Source organism: Humulus lupulus, chromosome 9 (genome assembly GCF_963169125.1).
Source record: "Humulus lupulus chromosome 9, drHumLupu1.1, whole genome shotgun sequence".
Taxonomy (NCBI): Eukaryota; Viridiplantae; Streptophyta; class Magnoliopsida; order Rosales; family Cannabaceae; genus Humulus; species Humulus lupulus.
This window is the reverse complement of record NC_084801.1, coordinates 124,870,957-124,887,732: the sequence shown is the minus strand read 5'-3', so window position 1 is coordinate 124,887,732 and position 16,776 is coordinate 124,870,957. Positions and strand designations below refer to the sequence as shown.

Here is a 16,776-nt window from a genome sequence, read left to right as displayed (position 1 = left end):
ACTACATAATTTACTTTTGCTTACTCCTCAATTCAATGTACAACCAACTAAAGAGGGAATATCACGTATTTCACATGGCATGGCCTTTCTCTTTTTAACAAGTGAGTGCGAAGTCTTCACATAGATAAATTAGATGAACATGCATGAAACCATGAACCACAACAATGGCCTTCTAGGGTTTAGAACGCCTTGTTTTTCTTGGTATCTATTAGACCTAAGTTGATAAGTATGAAAAAAGTTCTAAATGCCCTTCAATTGCTAATGAAAAAACCAAAGTTCTAAATGCCCTTCAATTGCTAATGATAAAACCAATAATGCATTCGGTTTGTAGAGTTAACTAAGGGCCAATTGCATGTACATTTTTTATACATATATATATTGGGACCCGTTCAATAGACACATTTTTCTACATTATTTTTTACATCAGTTTTACACCCTTGGATGAAACTGAATCCAACGGTCAAAATTAAAAGAAAACAGATTCTAAAAGAGTCACCCTCCACTCTTCACGACATCTCTTTTCATCTTTGCTGGCCTTTTATCGCCGGTGAAGCCACTTCCTCCCTTAACGCATCTATTCTGCTCTTTTGTTGTCGTTGTCATCTGTCCACCACCTGTAGCGGTCGCTGCCATCCTCCCAAGATATTATATCCTTTGCCTGTAAAGAAACAAATCAAGCTACATATATCCACTCATTTCCATGTTCTCACATTCGTTTCTTTGAGTGAACCAGTACTTCAATTTCTTATAATTTTGTTATTAATTCGTATACCCAAAAATTCAAATGAATTCATTCTTATTATAAATAATTGTTGGTATCTCCTTTGAGCAATTAACGTATTGTTGCTTCTTTTTTTCTTTTCCTTTTTCTACCTAGTTTATTAATTTCTTTTTTTCTCTTTCTTTCTTTTTTTTTAAAGAATTTCTATTCCTCTTATATAAACTTGTGTTTCAATATTTGAATTGATTTAACTTTTTACATATTTTGATTTCATTGTATCAAAATCTAATATTGTTTACTGTAAATGACTCATAAAATCTTTAATTGGTTTCCCACAAAGTAAAGTAGCTTTGGTTGAAATTTGTCATGGTTAATTACTCAAAAGATTTCAACAATCATTTATAATAAGAATGGATTCACTTTTACTTTTTGGGTATATGAATTAATAACAGAACCACAACAAATTATATTGATTCACTGAAGAAATCGAAGGGGAGAACACGGAAATAAGTGGATATATATAGCTTGGTTTGTATCTTTACAGGGCAAGGATCAAACCTCTTGGGGAGGACGGCAGCGATGGCTACAGGTGGCAGACAACAAGGAAATCGACGACGAGAAACCATAATTGATGCGTTAAGGGAGGAAGTAGGCTGACCAACGATAAAAAGCCACCAAAGATGCAGAGAGATCTCGTGAAGAGAGGAGAATGACTTTTTTAGATTTTCTTTTTTCTTTTAAGTTTGCCCTAAATTTGACCGTTGGATTCAGTTTAATCCAACGGTGTAAATCTGATGAAAAAATAATGTAGAAAAACGAGTATATACTAAAATACTCGCTTACTTAATTATATTTAAAGAATTTATATATTAATTATTTTTATTAAATTTATATTATTGTCATATAAATTTTAAATAAATAAATAATATTATATAAAATAATGACATAAACATATTAAATAAAAATTTAAACCAAAATATTATTTATAATTTTTTAGTGCTCTGTCGAAGAGAGGTCCTTTCTTCAGTGCTCTGTCACCTGTATTTAAAGGCTCACAGGAGTACTGGGCTTGGGCCGGGTATGACCCATGCCCATAGAGGATATAAATACCCTTGGCTTCTCCGTCGGAAGCCTAATACAAAGGATAAAAATACAAAAGACTAAAAATAACCAAAGCCCACTCGGACAGCCCAAGGCCTATATTTCGCCCGACAAAATGAGGCTTTTGGTCTGGGCATTTCGAGTTACGAGGCAGATTCAGGGGACAAAATCAGTCAGTGTACTGGCAGCGCAAGTCTGAACCAGCGGCGTGCAATCCCGAGGTGGCATTTTCCGCAGGTGAAAAGTAGGGACAGCCCCCACGCGTCACGTGGCGGCTTCAGGGTCACAGATGCCTTTTCCTGCCAACTTGGAGGACTTGACCCGGGTTCGTTTACCTCTGTCCCTCTTCGTTTACCACAGGCCCGGATCGTTTACCAGGCTCTGGGACCGTTTTGCGTACACCTCGACCTTAACCCCAACTGGCTATACGTCTCCCAGACGATCGTCCTGGATCATCTTTCCTGGACACCGTCCGGGTCTGGACCCACACTTGGGCCGTCGTTCCCGGTCATTCCCCTGCTAAGTGGGCTTGGGCTGGGCCCAAATCCAATTGCCCAGACTGTGGGCCTGGACCACCGTCCCGGGCCCAAGGCAGGAAATAGGGATAACAAATATGATAACATTTTTTAATATAAATAATAATTTTTTAATAAAAATTAAGATTATGTATTATATATTATTATAATTATATTTTATAATATTTAAATTAATATTAATATAAGTATTAAATGTATAATTTTGTACTAAATATTATAATAATAATAATATTTTAATTTATATTAATATAATTAGTAAAAAATCAGGATTATATAATATTATCATAATAATATTTTTTAATATTTAAATTTATATTAACATAATTATTAAATATCTAATATTGTATTATATATTATTATAATAATGATATTTTATAACATTCAAATTTGAATTTATATTAATATAATTATTATATATGTAATTTTATAATAAATATTATTATAATAATGATATTTTATCATATTTAAATTTATATTAATATAATTAATAAATATATAATTTTAGTTAGTTTTAAATATATATTCGGTTAAATATTTAAAAATATTATGTCAAATGGAATAAAAAAATTTCGTTATCTACTAATTTTTTATATATATAAAATAGGCTAAACATATGTTATCATAGAAAAGTATTATTTACTTTATTTTCTTCTAAAATTTTGCAGGGCTAGGCCCCACCACGTTGCAAATGAGATTACATATATTTTTTAGAGTTTTTTTTTTAGGAGATTTGATGATATTTTATAATAAAATAACTAATTAATTTTTTATTTTTTAAAACGAGAGATCATTGAAGCCTTCAAGAACTAATGCGGCTTCGTTCCTAATTATGAGTAGTGCACGAAAAGGAGAACAATAATACTAATAAACACAATAAAGAGACGTACACGAATAATAATTGTTGCGAAATTTACACAGCATATATAATAAATTAATACGTCTAAGTGATATGACGATAATTTTGGTAATTTTACTATGACCAAGCAACTAATGTTAGGCTATAAATCACCAAAATAACTAACTACCTTTTGTTTGGCTATAAAAGATTAAGAGCCAACAGTACATATATGACATTGACCAGTAACATCTTACAACGATAATAATAAAAAAAAAATCACAACTTAGAATTCAATTTATGACATAAAATAAAATAATTAGTTATATTGTTACATAATACATAACAATGTTTTAATCACAAACTTTAATTTGATGTTGGTCACAGAATTTTTTTATAACTGATTATTTAATTATTATACTTTTAAACTTGATTTTATAAGAAAATAGTGATGAATTGAAGTTGTTGAATTTTTTAGTTAATTTGGTCTATATGTCTTGTGTAGTTTAAATTTAGAGTTGAGTTTTGTTTTTAGCTATTTTTGAATTAAATAATTAATTTATTTTCATTTATTTTGTAAATAAAGTTCAAAGTAGTAAGGAAAGCAAAATGAGTGAAAAGTTAGCAAGAAGAAATTGGAAATTTTTGAAATGTGTAGAATTGCTGAAAATATTGCTGCAACATTCTGGAGCTGCATGGACAACTATAGTCAATGCAAAGTGGCTTTGGCACCTGCCGTGGAGCATAAAAATTGTCACATGAGCGTACTTATATCAGAATAGTGATCGGCCAAAGATTGTACCCTAGCACCATAAAAAGAAATCACCCACCATTATATGTAGAGAGAATTAGTCCAGAGCTGAAAATTGAGAAAGAAATACCCAAAGAGAGAATTATTCTAGAGTTGAAAATAGAGAAAGAAATACACAAAGAGAGAATGAAGACGAAGAAGAGAAAGAAGAAGTAGAGAAGAGAGAAGAGAGAAGAGAGAAGGACAAGGAAGGAGGATTCATCTACATAGTTTTTTTTCTTTCTCTTTACTCTTTTGTATTTCTATTTTTCTATTTCTCTCTATTTGTAAACTCATGGATATGTTGTTTATGGGTATTTTTGTGTTTTTGAGCATGAACTAATTTTCTTGTAGCTAGAGTTATTAATGAATTTGGATTGTAGATTTAATTGACATTTTATGAATGTTTTTAGTATTTAAAGTTTGTTCATTGAAGTGATGCTCAATATTGTAGACTTACATTTGCTTGATCACCAATTGTAGGTTTCATAGGTAATCTTGATTTTGGAAAAAATAGGATTAGTGGAAATACTTGAATGATGCATGATTTTCACCTTGAATAAGTGTGAATTGTAGATGGTATAGGGATATACTATTTACCTTATATGACCCATTGAAACTTTAATGCTTAATTAGTGTTCTTAATTCTAGATTTGAATATGAATATGTCTAATTTAGTTTTGAGAACCCACAACATATAGGTTTGGAAAAATCATATGTTCATTTCTAAAGTTTCGGTTGACAAAGTTTAATTGTTAATGCATTCCTCTAAGACATTATATTGAATTTGCATTCTATGATGATTTAATAATTCTAGCTCATCATTACATTGCCCACTTTTGTTCTTTATTCTATTTACTTTTAAGTTCAATCAAATCATTATCATTTGTTTTACCCAAATTGTTTAGTGTTGATTTTATTCAATTTATTGCTAATTCGATCAATGTGGAGATGATACTCAACTTATCATTATATTACTTGTTGACTACGTACCTTGCGTATATTATATTTATTGCAACAAGATTTTGGCGTCGTTGCTGAGGATTGTGATGGACCCAAAATTTGTATGTTTTAAATATGTAAATCACAAGCGCACGAAGCGTGTATATAGTATAGAGTTCGTGTAAGCAAGGATGTCGAATCTAAATGATTTATCTAAAATAAAAAATAAACTATTTTAATCCAAAATTAAATAAATTGTAACCTAGCTCCAAAGATTGATAAGATTTAATGTCAAGAAAAGAAAATAAAAGATTGAAAATAAAGATATTTAAGAAAAAAAATAAACCAATTATTGTTATCCAATAAATTAGCATTTGTGACGTGGCAAATAATCTCTTGACACGTGGCTGACACCTGGAGCGTCTGCTAGAGTATCGACCAGGAGACACACCAGAAGTAGGACAGACCTGTTTTTACCACGACCAGACTGGTCGGTGGTTCCGCTGGCAAAGCAACATTTATGGAAAGATCTTATGTATCCCGAATTTATTTCATGCAATCTTCTGAATATCCCATGATTCAAGGGATAATATCTGTAACAATATTGGGCAACCCTCCATGAGCCTATAAAAAGCAGGAGATGGCTCATGGGAAGGGACTTTTGGGGCCCGGAAATCATAGAGATATAGAAATTATCTGTGAAAACTTGTATTGTTTATGAGGAGTGTTGAAACTCATTGAACCCAAGTTCTCTGATCACACTTTTGTTCCCATATCAATATCATTCTAAGTGGACGTAGGTCATTACCAGATTCTGGGGCCGAACCCCTATAAATTACTGTGTTTTCTTTACTTTTGTCATTACGTTATTATCTATACATATTCGTCTATATCATTCATATTTTGACTCCGTGTCAGTTGGCTAAATCGAGGGTCAACATTCTGGTGCTTTCATTGAGAGGACGACTCATCATTGTTGATAAAACTAATGGCGAAAGCAGGGAAGAAAGCTGCTCAGACCGTCGCCGCTGCACCGTCGAATCCGCCACCTCCTCCTCCCCCTGCAAGCATGGCGGAAGATGAGCCGCAACTAGATTTTGAAGAGGAGGAAATGGACGATGCGACTTTGAGGAGCACCTTGGGCACGTTGCAGGAAGAGCTGGCTAGTCTGAGAGCCAATCAAGAGACTGCCGCAGAAGCTATGGCAAGGCAGCAGCAGGAACTTGATCGTCAGAGGGCGGAGTTAAGCGAGAGACAAGCGGAGGTGGATCGCCGCCAGACTGAGGCCATGGCAGCCCTTGAAGCGGCCTTGCTGTTGGCCAGAAATCAGGCCGCGCCTGCCTCGCAGCCTAATCAACCTAAAACTGGGCCACCCCAGGGAGGTCCCAATCCTAGCCCACCGGTCCATCCTTCAAGTCCGCAAAGGCCTGAACAGCCCCAGATGCCCCATGACGACGTCCCGCTGGACCCCGAGGCAGATCCACCATCCCACGCTGCTCGAGGTAATCCCCCGCAGCAAAGGTAGAATAGGGCCGAGCGACAGCCTCGTAGTCCTAGACGCCGCGAGAATGACGGGCCACACCAAGCGAACAGGGGTCACTACCCTCCTGGTAACAGGAGAGACTCGGAGTTAGGCTCTGCGGTCCGTGGATCCCAACAGCATGATAATGCACGGGGACATCGCGACCAGCGCAGGCCACCCTCTAACGCTCGGGGTGTTTCTGCCAGAGACGGGAATAGAGGGAACAACCAGTCTTACCATAGCCAGTCAAAGTTCAAAGATGGCCACGGCTACAACGAGGCTGACTCAGGCAAGAACAATGCTGATGGGAGGAACGGAAATAAAGGTAAGAGCAGGAGCCAAATACCTCAAGATGATCAACCAAATAGACAATATGCTGGGGGGCAACCCAGGCAAAATAATGTCTTCAACCGGCTCGGAGGTAGCGAGCAACGGAGAAGAGAGGAAGATCTAAGAGACATACTCAATGATCGTCGAGAGAAGCATGGTGAGAACATCCCCCCAGCAGCAGAGACCGTAGCTATTCCTACTGTGTTGCAAGCCCAGATAGACGCACTAAATCAGGCTGTGCAACAGTTGGTCGGAGGAAGGACCTCTTATATTGACCACGATAGAAGAAAAGGCACTCCATTTATCCAAAGAATAGCCAACGCAGAGACTCCCAGCAAGTTCAAGATGCCCACGCTCCCGAACTTTGATGGATACGGAGATCCTGTCTCGCATGTGAATAAGTTTGAAATCCATATGGACATTCAGAAGGTGTCCGAAGACGCTCGGTGTAGGATCTTTCTTGCAACACTTTCTGAAGCCGCGCAGGAATGGTTCTTTAAGTTCCCACCTGCAAGCATAGTTTCCTGGGAAATGTTCGTAAGGGAGTTCTACGGACAGTTCTACGCAGGTCGTGTCCACCCGACCGAAGCAAACCAACTGGTTGAGATCCGCCAGCAAGATGGAGAATCACTAAAAGATTACATCCAGCGCTTTATGCGAGCGGCAGCCGGAGCAAAGACAGTCGGGGACGAAGGAAAAATGATGGCTATAACCGCGGGAGTGAGGCGCCGTTCGCCCCTATGGAAAAGTCTTCGTAAGGATGGGGTTAGAACCACCCAGGAATTCTTAGACCGAGCTGATCGGTATATCAAACTCGAAGAAGCCATTGCCGATGATGGAAAATCCTCGAACAAGGGCAAGAAGGCTGCCGAACCCGCCAAAGCCGCCAATGGCACCAAACCAAATGGCAACGGCAACGGCAACGGAAACGGCAACGGTAATGGCAAGAATGGTGGGAAACGACAACACAATGAGCCTTCCACCTCCGACAATAAACGAGCCAAGGGTAATCGTTATGAACCTAGGTTCACTAACTACACTGCCCTCGTTGAGTCTCGAGGAGAGGTTTACCAGGCCACAAGCTCTAGTGTGCCCTACAAGAAGCCTGGGCCCATTCGAAAAGACATTTCAAAAAGAGACACTACCAAATTCTGTCGTTACCATAACGACTATGGACATGACACTAATGAATGCAACCAGCTAAAAGATGAAATCGAGTTCCTCATTAGACAAGGACACTTGAGAAGGTACGTACAGGCCTCGGGAACTTCCCAACGAGAAGCTCCAGGTGGCAACGAGCAGACGTCCACACGCCAACGCTCGCCACCATTACAGCCTGCCCCCGTAGCCGGAACACTTTTAACCATCTGTGGAGGCCCACACCTCGCTGGAAATAGCGGAAAGGCTAGAGAACGATATGCTCGAACTCTGCGCCACGACCAGGACATCGAGATGATGACTGTGGAGGATCGAGCGCCGAAAAAGGCCCGCTCAGAGGAATGCGGGATAACCTTCTCTGAGGGCGATGCCCAACACGTCCGGTTCCCACATTCCGATCCGCTGGTCGTGGATATCCAAATGGCCAATATGATGGTAAAAAGAGTACTGGTCGATACAGGGAGTTCAGTGAATATCCTGTATAAATCAACGCTGGAACGCATGAAGCTGTCCGTGAAGGACTTGGAGCCCTGCAATCAAACCATATACGGCTTCTCTGGAGAAGGACTCGCACCAGCCGGAATGATCAAACTCCCAGTAACAACGGGTACAGCGCCTGCCTCAAGGACATTACTCGCCACTTTTGTAGTGGTCGATTGTCCTTCAGCGTATAACGCCGTTATTGGAAGACCCATACTGGTTGAACTAAGGGCCATCATCTCCATGTGGCATCTAGCCATGAAATTCCCAACGGACGCAGGGGTAGGATGCGTTTTGGGAAACCAAAGGGAGGCCAGGGAGTGCTATAACGCCTCGATCACAAAGGCAAAAAGTGGAGCATCGAGGAGCGCTACTCCAGAACGATTACAGATGACGGAAGACAGACAAACCCAATCAGGTGGAAAAGTCACCAAATAGGGTGTTGCCCAAAGTGAGGATATAGATTTGGATCCTCGCTTTGGGGATTTTGAAGAAAATGTTGGACCCGTCGAGGACCTGGAGGAGGTCCATCTCGATGAAAAAGACCCGACCCGAATCGTAAGGATTGGGAAGAATTTAGAACCTACCGCGAAACAGGCGCTGGTGGAATTCTTGCAAGAGAACCAGGGAGTTTTCGCCTGGTCACATAAAGACATGGTCGGAATAGATCCTGCGGTGATCAGCCATGTCCTGAACATAAACAAAGTCTTTCCACCGGTGCAACAAAAAAGAAGGCTGCTCGATAAAGACAGATCAAGAGCCTTGAAAGAAGAAGTCGAAAGACTTAAAGAAAATGGGTTCATCAGGGTGGCGTTTTATCCATCATGGGTCTCCAATCCGGTGTTGGTCCCCAAGCCTAACGGCAAATGGCGGACCTGTGTGGATTTTACAGACCTCAATAAGGCCTGCCCAAAAGACTGCTTCCCACTCCCGAGGATCGACCAGCTAGTCGATGCAACTGCTGGGCATGAGACCCTTTCGTTCATGGATGCATATTCAGGCTACAATCAGATCAGCATGCATCCCCCTGATGAGGATCATACCAGCTTTCGGACCGATACAGGCTTATATTGTTACAAAGTAATGCCCTTTGGACTGAAAAACGCAGGTGCAATGATGGACCCAAAACGGGTATGTTTAAAAATTTATATATCGCAAGCGCACGAATCGTCCATATAGAATAGTGATCGTAAGCAAGGATGTCGAACCCAAAGGAGTTGTCTAAAATCGAAAATGAAACTATTTTAAATCAAAAGTAATAAATTATAACCTAGTTCCAAAGATTGATGAGTTTTAATAGTATGAACATAAAATGAAATATTGAAAAATAAAGCTTTTTAAGATAATGAAAATAAACCAATAATGAGTTGAAAATAAGTATTAAAAGAAAAGATTATTAAGATACTAGAATCCACAAAATGTAAGTTTAATAATATTTATTAGTATATTGATTCCCAAGTTTTAGTGATAGTTAAAATAATTTAAACTATCATTTTCCAAAAATATTTATAATTTTAAGCACAATTTTCTTATAAAAAGATAGGATTTTTCTCCACTTTTCAAAATTATAATTTCAAAGCATTTAGTGTAAATCAATCTAATGAAATAGCAAATAAATCAATGAACATTATTTATAAGGCAAAACATAATATTTTTGTTCTAAGCATGGATGTGTACAATTTAATGACACATCTTACACAAAGAATATTATGTTTATGCACTAATGAAGAACAAAGTGTAAAAATGTTCTAACAATCTAAAATACAAGATATTTAAGATGAAAGAAATATATGAAGAAGAAAAATCCATAGACTTTGTTGCATTACAAGGGAAATCAACATACAACATAAATATTACCTAGTTACAAGTTGCTTCATCATGATCTTAATAATCTTATGAAAAAGATTAGAAGCACATAACTAGAATAGAAATTACAAAATAAATGACATACATACTTGCAAAATGCTCTTGAAAAACCCAAATGGAAGAGAGAATGGTAGAGAGAAAATGAGAGAAAAAGATGGTAACCAAAAAATTAAGCACCCCAAAAATGGTCTTGAAAGTCCATATTTATAGCCAAAGTGAGTTTATTAAAATAATCAATTTAAATTAATTAAATTGATTAGATTAATTAAATAAAATAAATATGGTATGTAGAGGTAAATTATAGGGTGTAATGATGATGTTGTGGTGAAAATGTGTAGGAAAAAGGGTAAAAAGTTGGCATTTTTGTCATAGGGGACAAATGGACAAAATGTATTTTTGTTGGGCTCAATAAGGGAAATGGCAGCAATGTGGTGGTTGGGTGTTGGAGGGGGGGCCACGGGTTGGGCCTAGAGTGGGCCTCACGTGGTTGGGCTTTTGGAGAAACACCATTTTTCTTGTTACTTTCTTTCAAAATTACCATCTTTCCTTTGATTTTCTTGCTTTTCAAGGGCAATAATTTTCCTACACAATAAATTATAAACTAAATTAAAATTAAATATTTTCATTAATAAAATATATCATATAACTCCCATGAAAACATTAATTAAAATTTAATTTACATAACATTTAATTTCAATAAAATCATATTTTTAGCATTCAAACTAACAATACTAATTTTAAATAATTAAACTACAACATATTATAATAACATATCTATAAAAACATATAAAAATCTAGAAAACTACAATAAGACTAATAAATTAAAAATTACATAAAAACTTAATAAGTTAATTAAAAACTCATGAACTAAGCAACAATTAGCATGTAAAACATGGTAAAATAACTCTATTTTGTAGAGTTATCACACCCCCAAACTTAAAGTTTTGCTAGTCCTCAAGCAAAAGAAAAATTAAAATACACATATATATATTTTTTTTTATTGGTGATATAAAAATGATTTTCTCAAAAATTGCACAATGAAAATAACTCTCAGAAATTATTATGAATAAAAGTTAAGCTTATATAATTAATTAAATTGTCAATTTTGCTTTTAGAAAATATGTTTTTATTAAAATTATTTTTCACTTAAACTTATAGGAAATAAGAGTTTTTATGAAAAATGTAATTTTTGTTACAAGCAAAATTGACCCTATAATTAAAAACAAAGCTTAAAAATTATTCATATTTTTAAGAGAATTAATTTCAAACTCAATCAGAATTTTTATCATTGAAAATGAAAAATATCACCAAATTTTTTTTTTTTTTGTAAATAATTTTTTGAATTTTTTTTTTTTTTTTGAATTTTTATGAAAATGAACAAATAAAAAAAAATTAACAAAACCACAACATATAAATAAATAAATAAAAATTCAAACAAACATTTTTTTTCTTTTCAAACAAGCATACATAAAATAAAACACAAAACATTAAAAACAATGCAAAGCAAACATAAATAAAACACAAAACAAACACAATAAAACTCGATACCCCCAAACTTAATTTAAGCATTGTCCTCAATGTGTCAAAATATAAATATAAATTAAAATTGACAAGAGTGTAAAGTTTAGAATGGTCGTACCTCGATATTGTGCATTGCGAAGATAGAACAAGATAGAACAGGATACAACTAACAAAAATTAAATCGCACATAAAACAACAATACAAATAAAACACAAGTTATCAAGATCACACAGGAATCAAAGAGCATGGTAAACAGGGTCCTCAAAGAGTATCTCATCCACTTCATCAGTTTTTAATTCCAAAAATGGTTTTAATTTTTGTCCATTAACTTTAAATATATCACCATTTTTAGGATTTTCAATTTCAATAGCTCCATGTGAAAAAACAATACGAACAATGTAAGGACCAGACCACCTAGAGCGTAACTTTCCCGGGAATAAATGCAAACGAGAGTTGTATAAAAGGACTTTCTGACCTGGATAAAAATCTTTTCTCAAAATATTTTTATCATGGTAAAATTTCATGCGATCCTTATACTTTTTTGAATAGTCATATGCATCATTCCTAATTTCTTCTAGTTCATTGAGTTGAAGCTTTCGTTTCTCACCTGCTTTGTCTAAAGAAAAATTTAACTGCTTAATTGCCCAGAAGGCTCTATGTTCTAACTCAACAGGTAAATGGCACGCCTTCCCATACACAAGTCTGTAGGGTGACATGCCAATGGGCGTTTTGTACGCGGTACGATACGCCCATAATGCATCAATGAGTCTTAAGGACCAATCTTTCCTAGTTGGATTCACAGTTTTTTCTAAAATGTGCTTAACTTCCCTATTAGACACTTCAACTTGACCACTAGTTTGTGGGTGATATGGTGTTGAGACTTTATGTGTAATGCCATATTGTTTCATCAAATATTCAAATGGCTTATTACAAAAGTGAGTACCGTTATCACTAATAATAGCACGTGGTGAACCAAAACGGGAAAATATATTTTCTTTCAAAAAACGAAGCACAACTTTGTGGTCATTAGTGTGGCATGCAATAGCTTCAACCCATTTAGATACATAATCGACTCCAACAAGAATATAAAGATTACCAAAAGAGTTAGGAAATGGTCCCATAAAATCAATGCCCCAAACATCAAATATGTCAATAATAAGAATAGGATTTAAAGGCATCATGTTTCTTTTAGTTAAACTTCCTAACTTTTGGCAACGTTCACAAGCTTTACAATAAACATATGTATCATGAAAGATAGTAGGCCAATAAAAACCACATTGTAAAACTTTAGCAGCTGTTTTCTTACCACTAAAATGTCCTCCACATGCATGATCATGACAAAAAGATATGATTTTAGACTGATCACAGTTTGGAATGCATCTTCTAATTATTTGATCAGGGCAGTATTTAAACAAGTAAGGATCATCCCAAATAAAGTTTTTCACCTCAGAATAAAATTTAGATTTATCATGCTTAGACCAATGAGATGGTATTTCTTTAGTGACCAAATAATTAACAATATCAGCATACCAAGGTAATGAAGAAATATGCATTAATTGTTCATCAGGAAAAGTTTCAGTGATAGGAGTGGAATCATGTATAGTTTCAACAACTAGTCTAGATAAATGATCAGCAACAACATTTTCAGATCCTTTTTTATCACGTATTTCTAAGTCGAATTCTTGTAAAAGCAGGATCCAACGGATCAAACGAGACTTAGCATCTTTTTTCGATAAGAGATATTTTAATGCAGCATGATCAGAATAGACAATAATTTTAGATCCTAACAAATAAGATCTAAATTTCTCCAATGCAAAAACAACAGCAAGCAATTCTTTTTCGGTTGTGGAGTAATTTAATTGAGCATCATTTAAAGTTTTGCTAGCATAGTAAATTACATGAGGTATTTTTTCAAGTCTTTGTCCTAAGACAGCACCTATAGCATAATCAGAAGCATCACACATTATTTCAAAAGGTATTTTCCAATCAGGAGGTCGAATAATGGGTGCAGTAGTCAACAAATTTTTTAATTTTTCAAAGGCAACATGGCAATTACTATCAAAGACAAAAGCATTTTCTTTTCCAAGTAAATGGCATAAAGGCCGAGAAATTTTGCTAAAGTCTTTTATAAATCTTCTATAAAAACCGGCATGGCCTAAGAATGATCTAATTTCTTTCACAGTTTTAGGTGGGGGAAGTTTTGAAATAAGGTCAACTTTAGCTTTATCAACTTCTATTCCATCAGATGAGATTACATGACCTAAAACAATTCCTTTTTTAACCATAAAATGACATTTTTCCCAGTTAAGCACAAGGTTTTTCTCTTTGCAACGAATTAAAACAAGTGAAAGATGGTGCAAACATTCATCAAAAGAGGAACCAAACATAGAAAAATCATCCATAAATACTTCAAGAAATCTTTCAACCATGTCAGAAAAAATCGAAATCATACATCTTTGAAAAGTCGCAGGTGCATTACATAATCCAAAGGGCATGCGACGATATGCAAAAGTTCCAAAAGGGCATGTAAAAGTAGTCTTTTCTTGATCTTCTGGGGCGATGGGGATTTGGTTATACCCCGAATACCCATCAAGAAAACAATAATATGCATGGCCAGCTAATCGTTCAAGCATTTGATCAATAAAAGGCAATGGAAAATGGTCTTTTCTAGTAACATTATTCAACTTTCTATAATCTATGCACACTCTCCACCCTGTTTGTACTCTAGTAGGGATTAATTCATTTTTCTCATTTTCAACAACTGTGATCCCAGACTTCTTAGGCACAACTTGAACTGGACTAACCCATTGACTATCAGAAATAGGGTAAATGATACCTACGTCTAACAATTTTATGACCTCTTCTCTAACTACTTCTTTCATATTTGGATTTAATCTTCTTTGACATTCCCGAGAGGTTTTAGCATTCTCTTCTAGATGGATTCTATGCATACATATGGATGGGCTAATTCCTTTAATGTCTCCAATGGTCCAACCTATGGCTTCTTTATGTTTTCTAAGGACATCTAACAATTTACCTTCTTGTTCTTTATCTAAAGCGGATGCTATGATAACAGGTAAGGTTTCAGACTCTCCTAGAAAAGCATATTTTAAATTTTCTGGCAAAGGTTTAAGGTCTAACTTTGGAGACTCAGAAATTGATTGAACATGACCTAAGGGTGAAAAAGGTTCAACTTTGGTTTCATTTAAGGGTATAGGCTCTACCAAAGAATTCACATCATCATTAGAGTCATCAACATGCAAGTTCATACCAAAGTATTTTTCACAAAAATCAAATAAGTCATTTCCATCATTTTCACAAATACTATCTATCATGTTAACTTCATGCACTTCTTCACACTCAACAGATTTAACCACATTAAAAACATTCAATTCAACAGTCATATTTCCAAAAGATAATTTCAAAACACCATTACGACAATTTATGATTGCATTAGATGTAGCTAAGAATGGTCTACCTAAAATGATAGGAATTTGAGCATGCATATTTTCCACAGGTTGAGTATCAAGAACAATGAAGTCAACAGGAAAATAAAATTTATCAACTTTTATCAAAACATCCTCTATAATGCCTCTAGGAATTTTTACAGAACGATCGGCTAATTGAAGAGTTATAGAGGTAGGTTTTAGCTCACCAAGACCAAGTTGCTTATAAACAGAATAAGGCAATAAATTTACACTAGCACCCAAATCAAGTAAAGCTTTGTTAATAAAATGATCACCAATAATGCATGAAATTGTGGGACACCCGGGATCTTTATATTTAACAAGACTCTTATATTGAATAATGGAACTAGCTTGTTCAGTTAAAAGTGCCTTTTTAGGAACATTAGTGTTTCTTTTAACAGTACAAAGATCCTTTAAAAATTTAGAGTAGGCAGGAATTTGTTTAATGGCATCTAAGAAAGGGATATTGATACTAACTTGTTTAAAAACTTCTAAGATGTCATTATATTGGCTGCCTTTTTTAATTGGAAGTAATCTTTGTGGGAATGGGGCTTTTGGAATGAAAGGATGGATTGGAGTTTCTTTGTTTGATGAGTCATTGAGATTAGAACTAGGAGGCTGACTCTTTTCTTTTTCTTTTTCATTTTCAACCTCGGGTATGTAATCGGGTTTGACAATTTTCTTTCCAGACCTAAGAGTTGAAATTGATTTGACTTCTCCATTATGACTAGACTTTCCTATCTCATATTGACCTTTTGGATTAGGGATAGGTTGACTAGGGAATGTTCCTTTTTCTCTATCAGCTAAAGTAGTGGCGAGTTGTCCTACTTGTGTCTCGAGTTTGGTAATAGATTGAGATTGATTTTGTAGGATTTGTTGGGTGGATTGCATAAATTGTTGTAAAGTATCTTCTAAGGAAGGTTTTCTTTGTTGCGGATATGGTTGATTTTGTGGGGCATGAGCTTGGTTTTGTGTGTTGTATTGGTGCCCTTGATTCATTTGGGGTTGGTTTTGTCTCCATGAAAAGTTCGGATGGTTTCTCCAATTTGGATTGTAGGTGGACGAAAATGGGCTATCATTTGGTTTCCCATAAGTATGAAGTGCATTGGCCTCCTCAGAAAAGGCTTCTTGGTAGGAAGGGCATGATTGTGCATTATGGCAAGGACTAGAACATATAGAACAAACATCTTTTCTAGGTTGAATTGGAGAGTTTATAGTTTGGCTTATGGCTAAAGCTTCTACTTTTCTCGCTAATTTATCTAAGGATGTTCTTAAGTCTAATTCTTCTTTTACTTCATACCTTCCTCCTCTTTTTGGTGAATTAGTTGACCTAGACCTAGGATCAAAATAATTCCATTGTTGTGAATTGACAGATAAATCTTCAAGGGCGTCCCACGCCTCTTGTCCTTGAAATTTTAAAAATTTTCCAGTATGCATAGATTGAATCATTTGACGATTAGAGGGAGTCAAACCATCATAAAAATATTTTACAAGTCTCCATTTTTCA

At 35.6% G+C, this 16,776-nt stretch overlaps 1 long non-coding RNA gene across 1 annotated transcript; it reads right to left on the bottom strand.

Moving 5' to 3' along the window:
• Positions 1-266: 266 nt before the first annotated feature.
• LOC133802300 (uncharacterized) lies at positions 267-1,652 on the bottom strand. Its single transcript, XR_009877237.1, has 2 exons — positions 1,280-1,652; positions 267-658 (listed from the first exon to the last, which is right to left on the bottom strand). It is a non-coding gene; the product is annotated as an uncharacterized LOC133802300 (long non-coding RNA).
• Between the last annotated feature and the right edge of the window lie 15,124 nt (positions 1,653-16,776).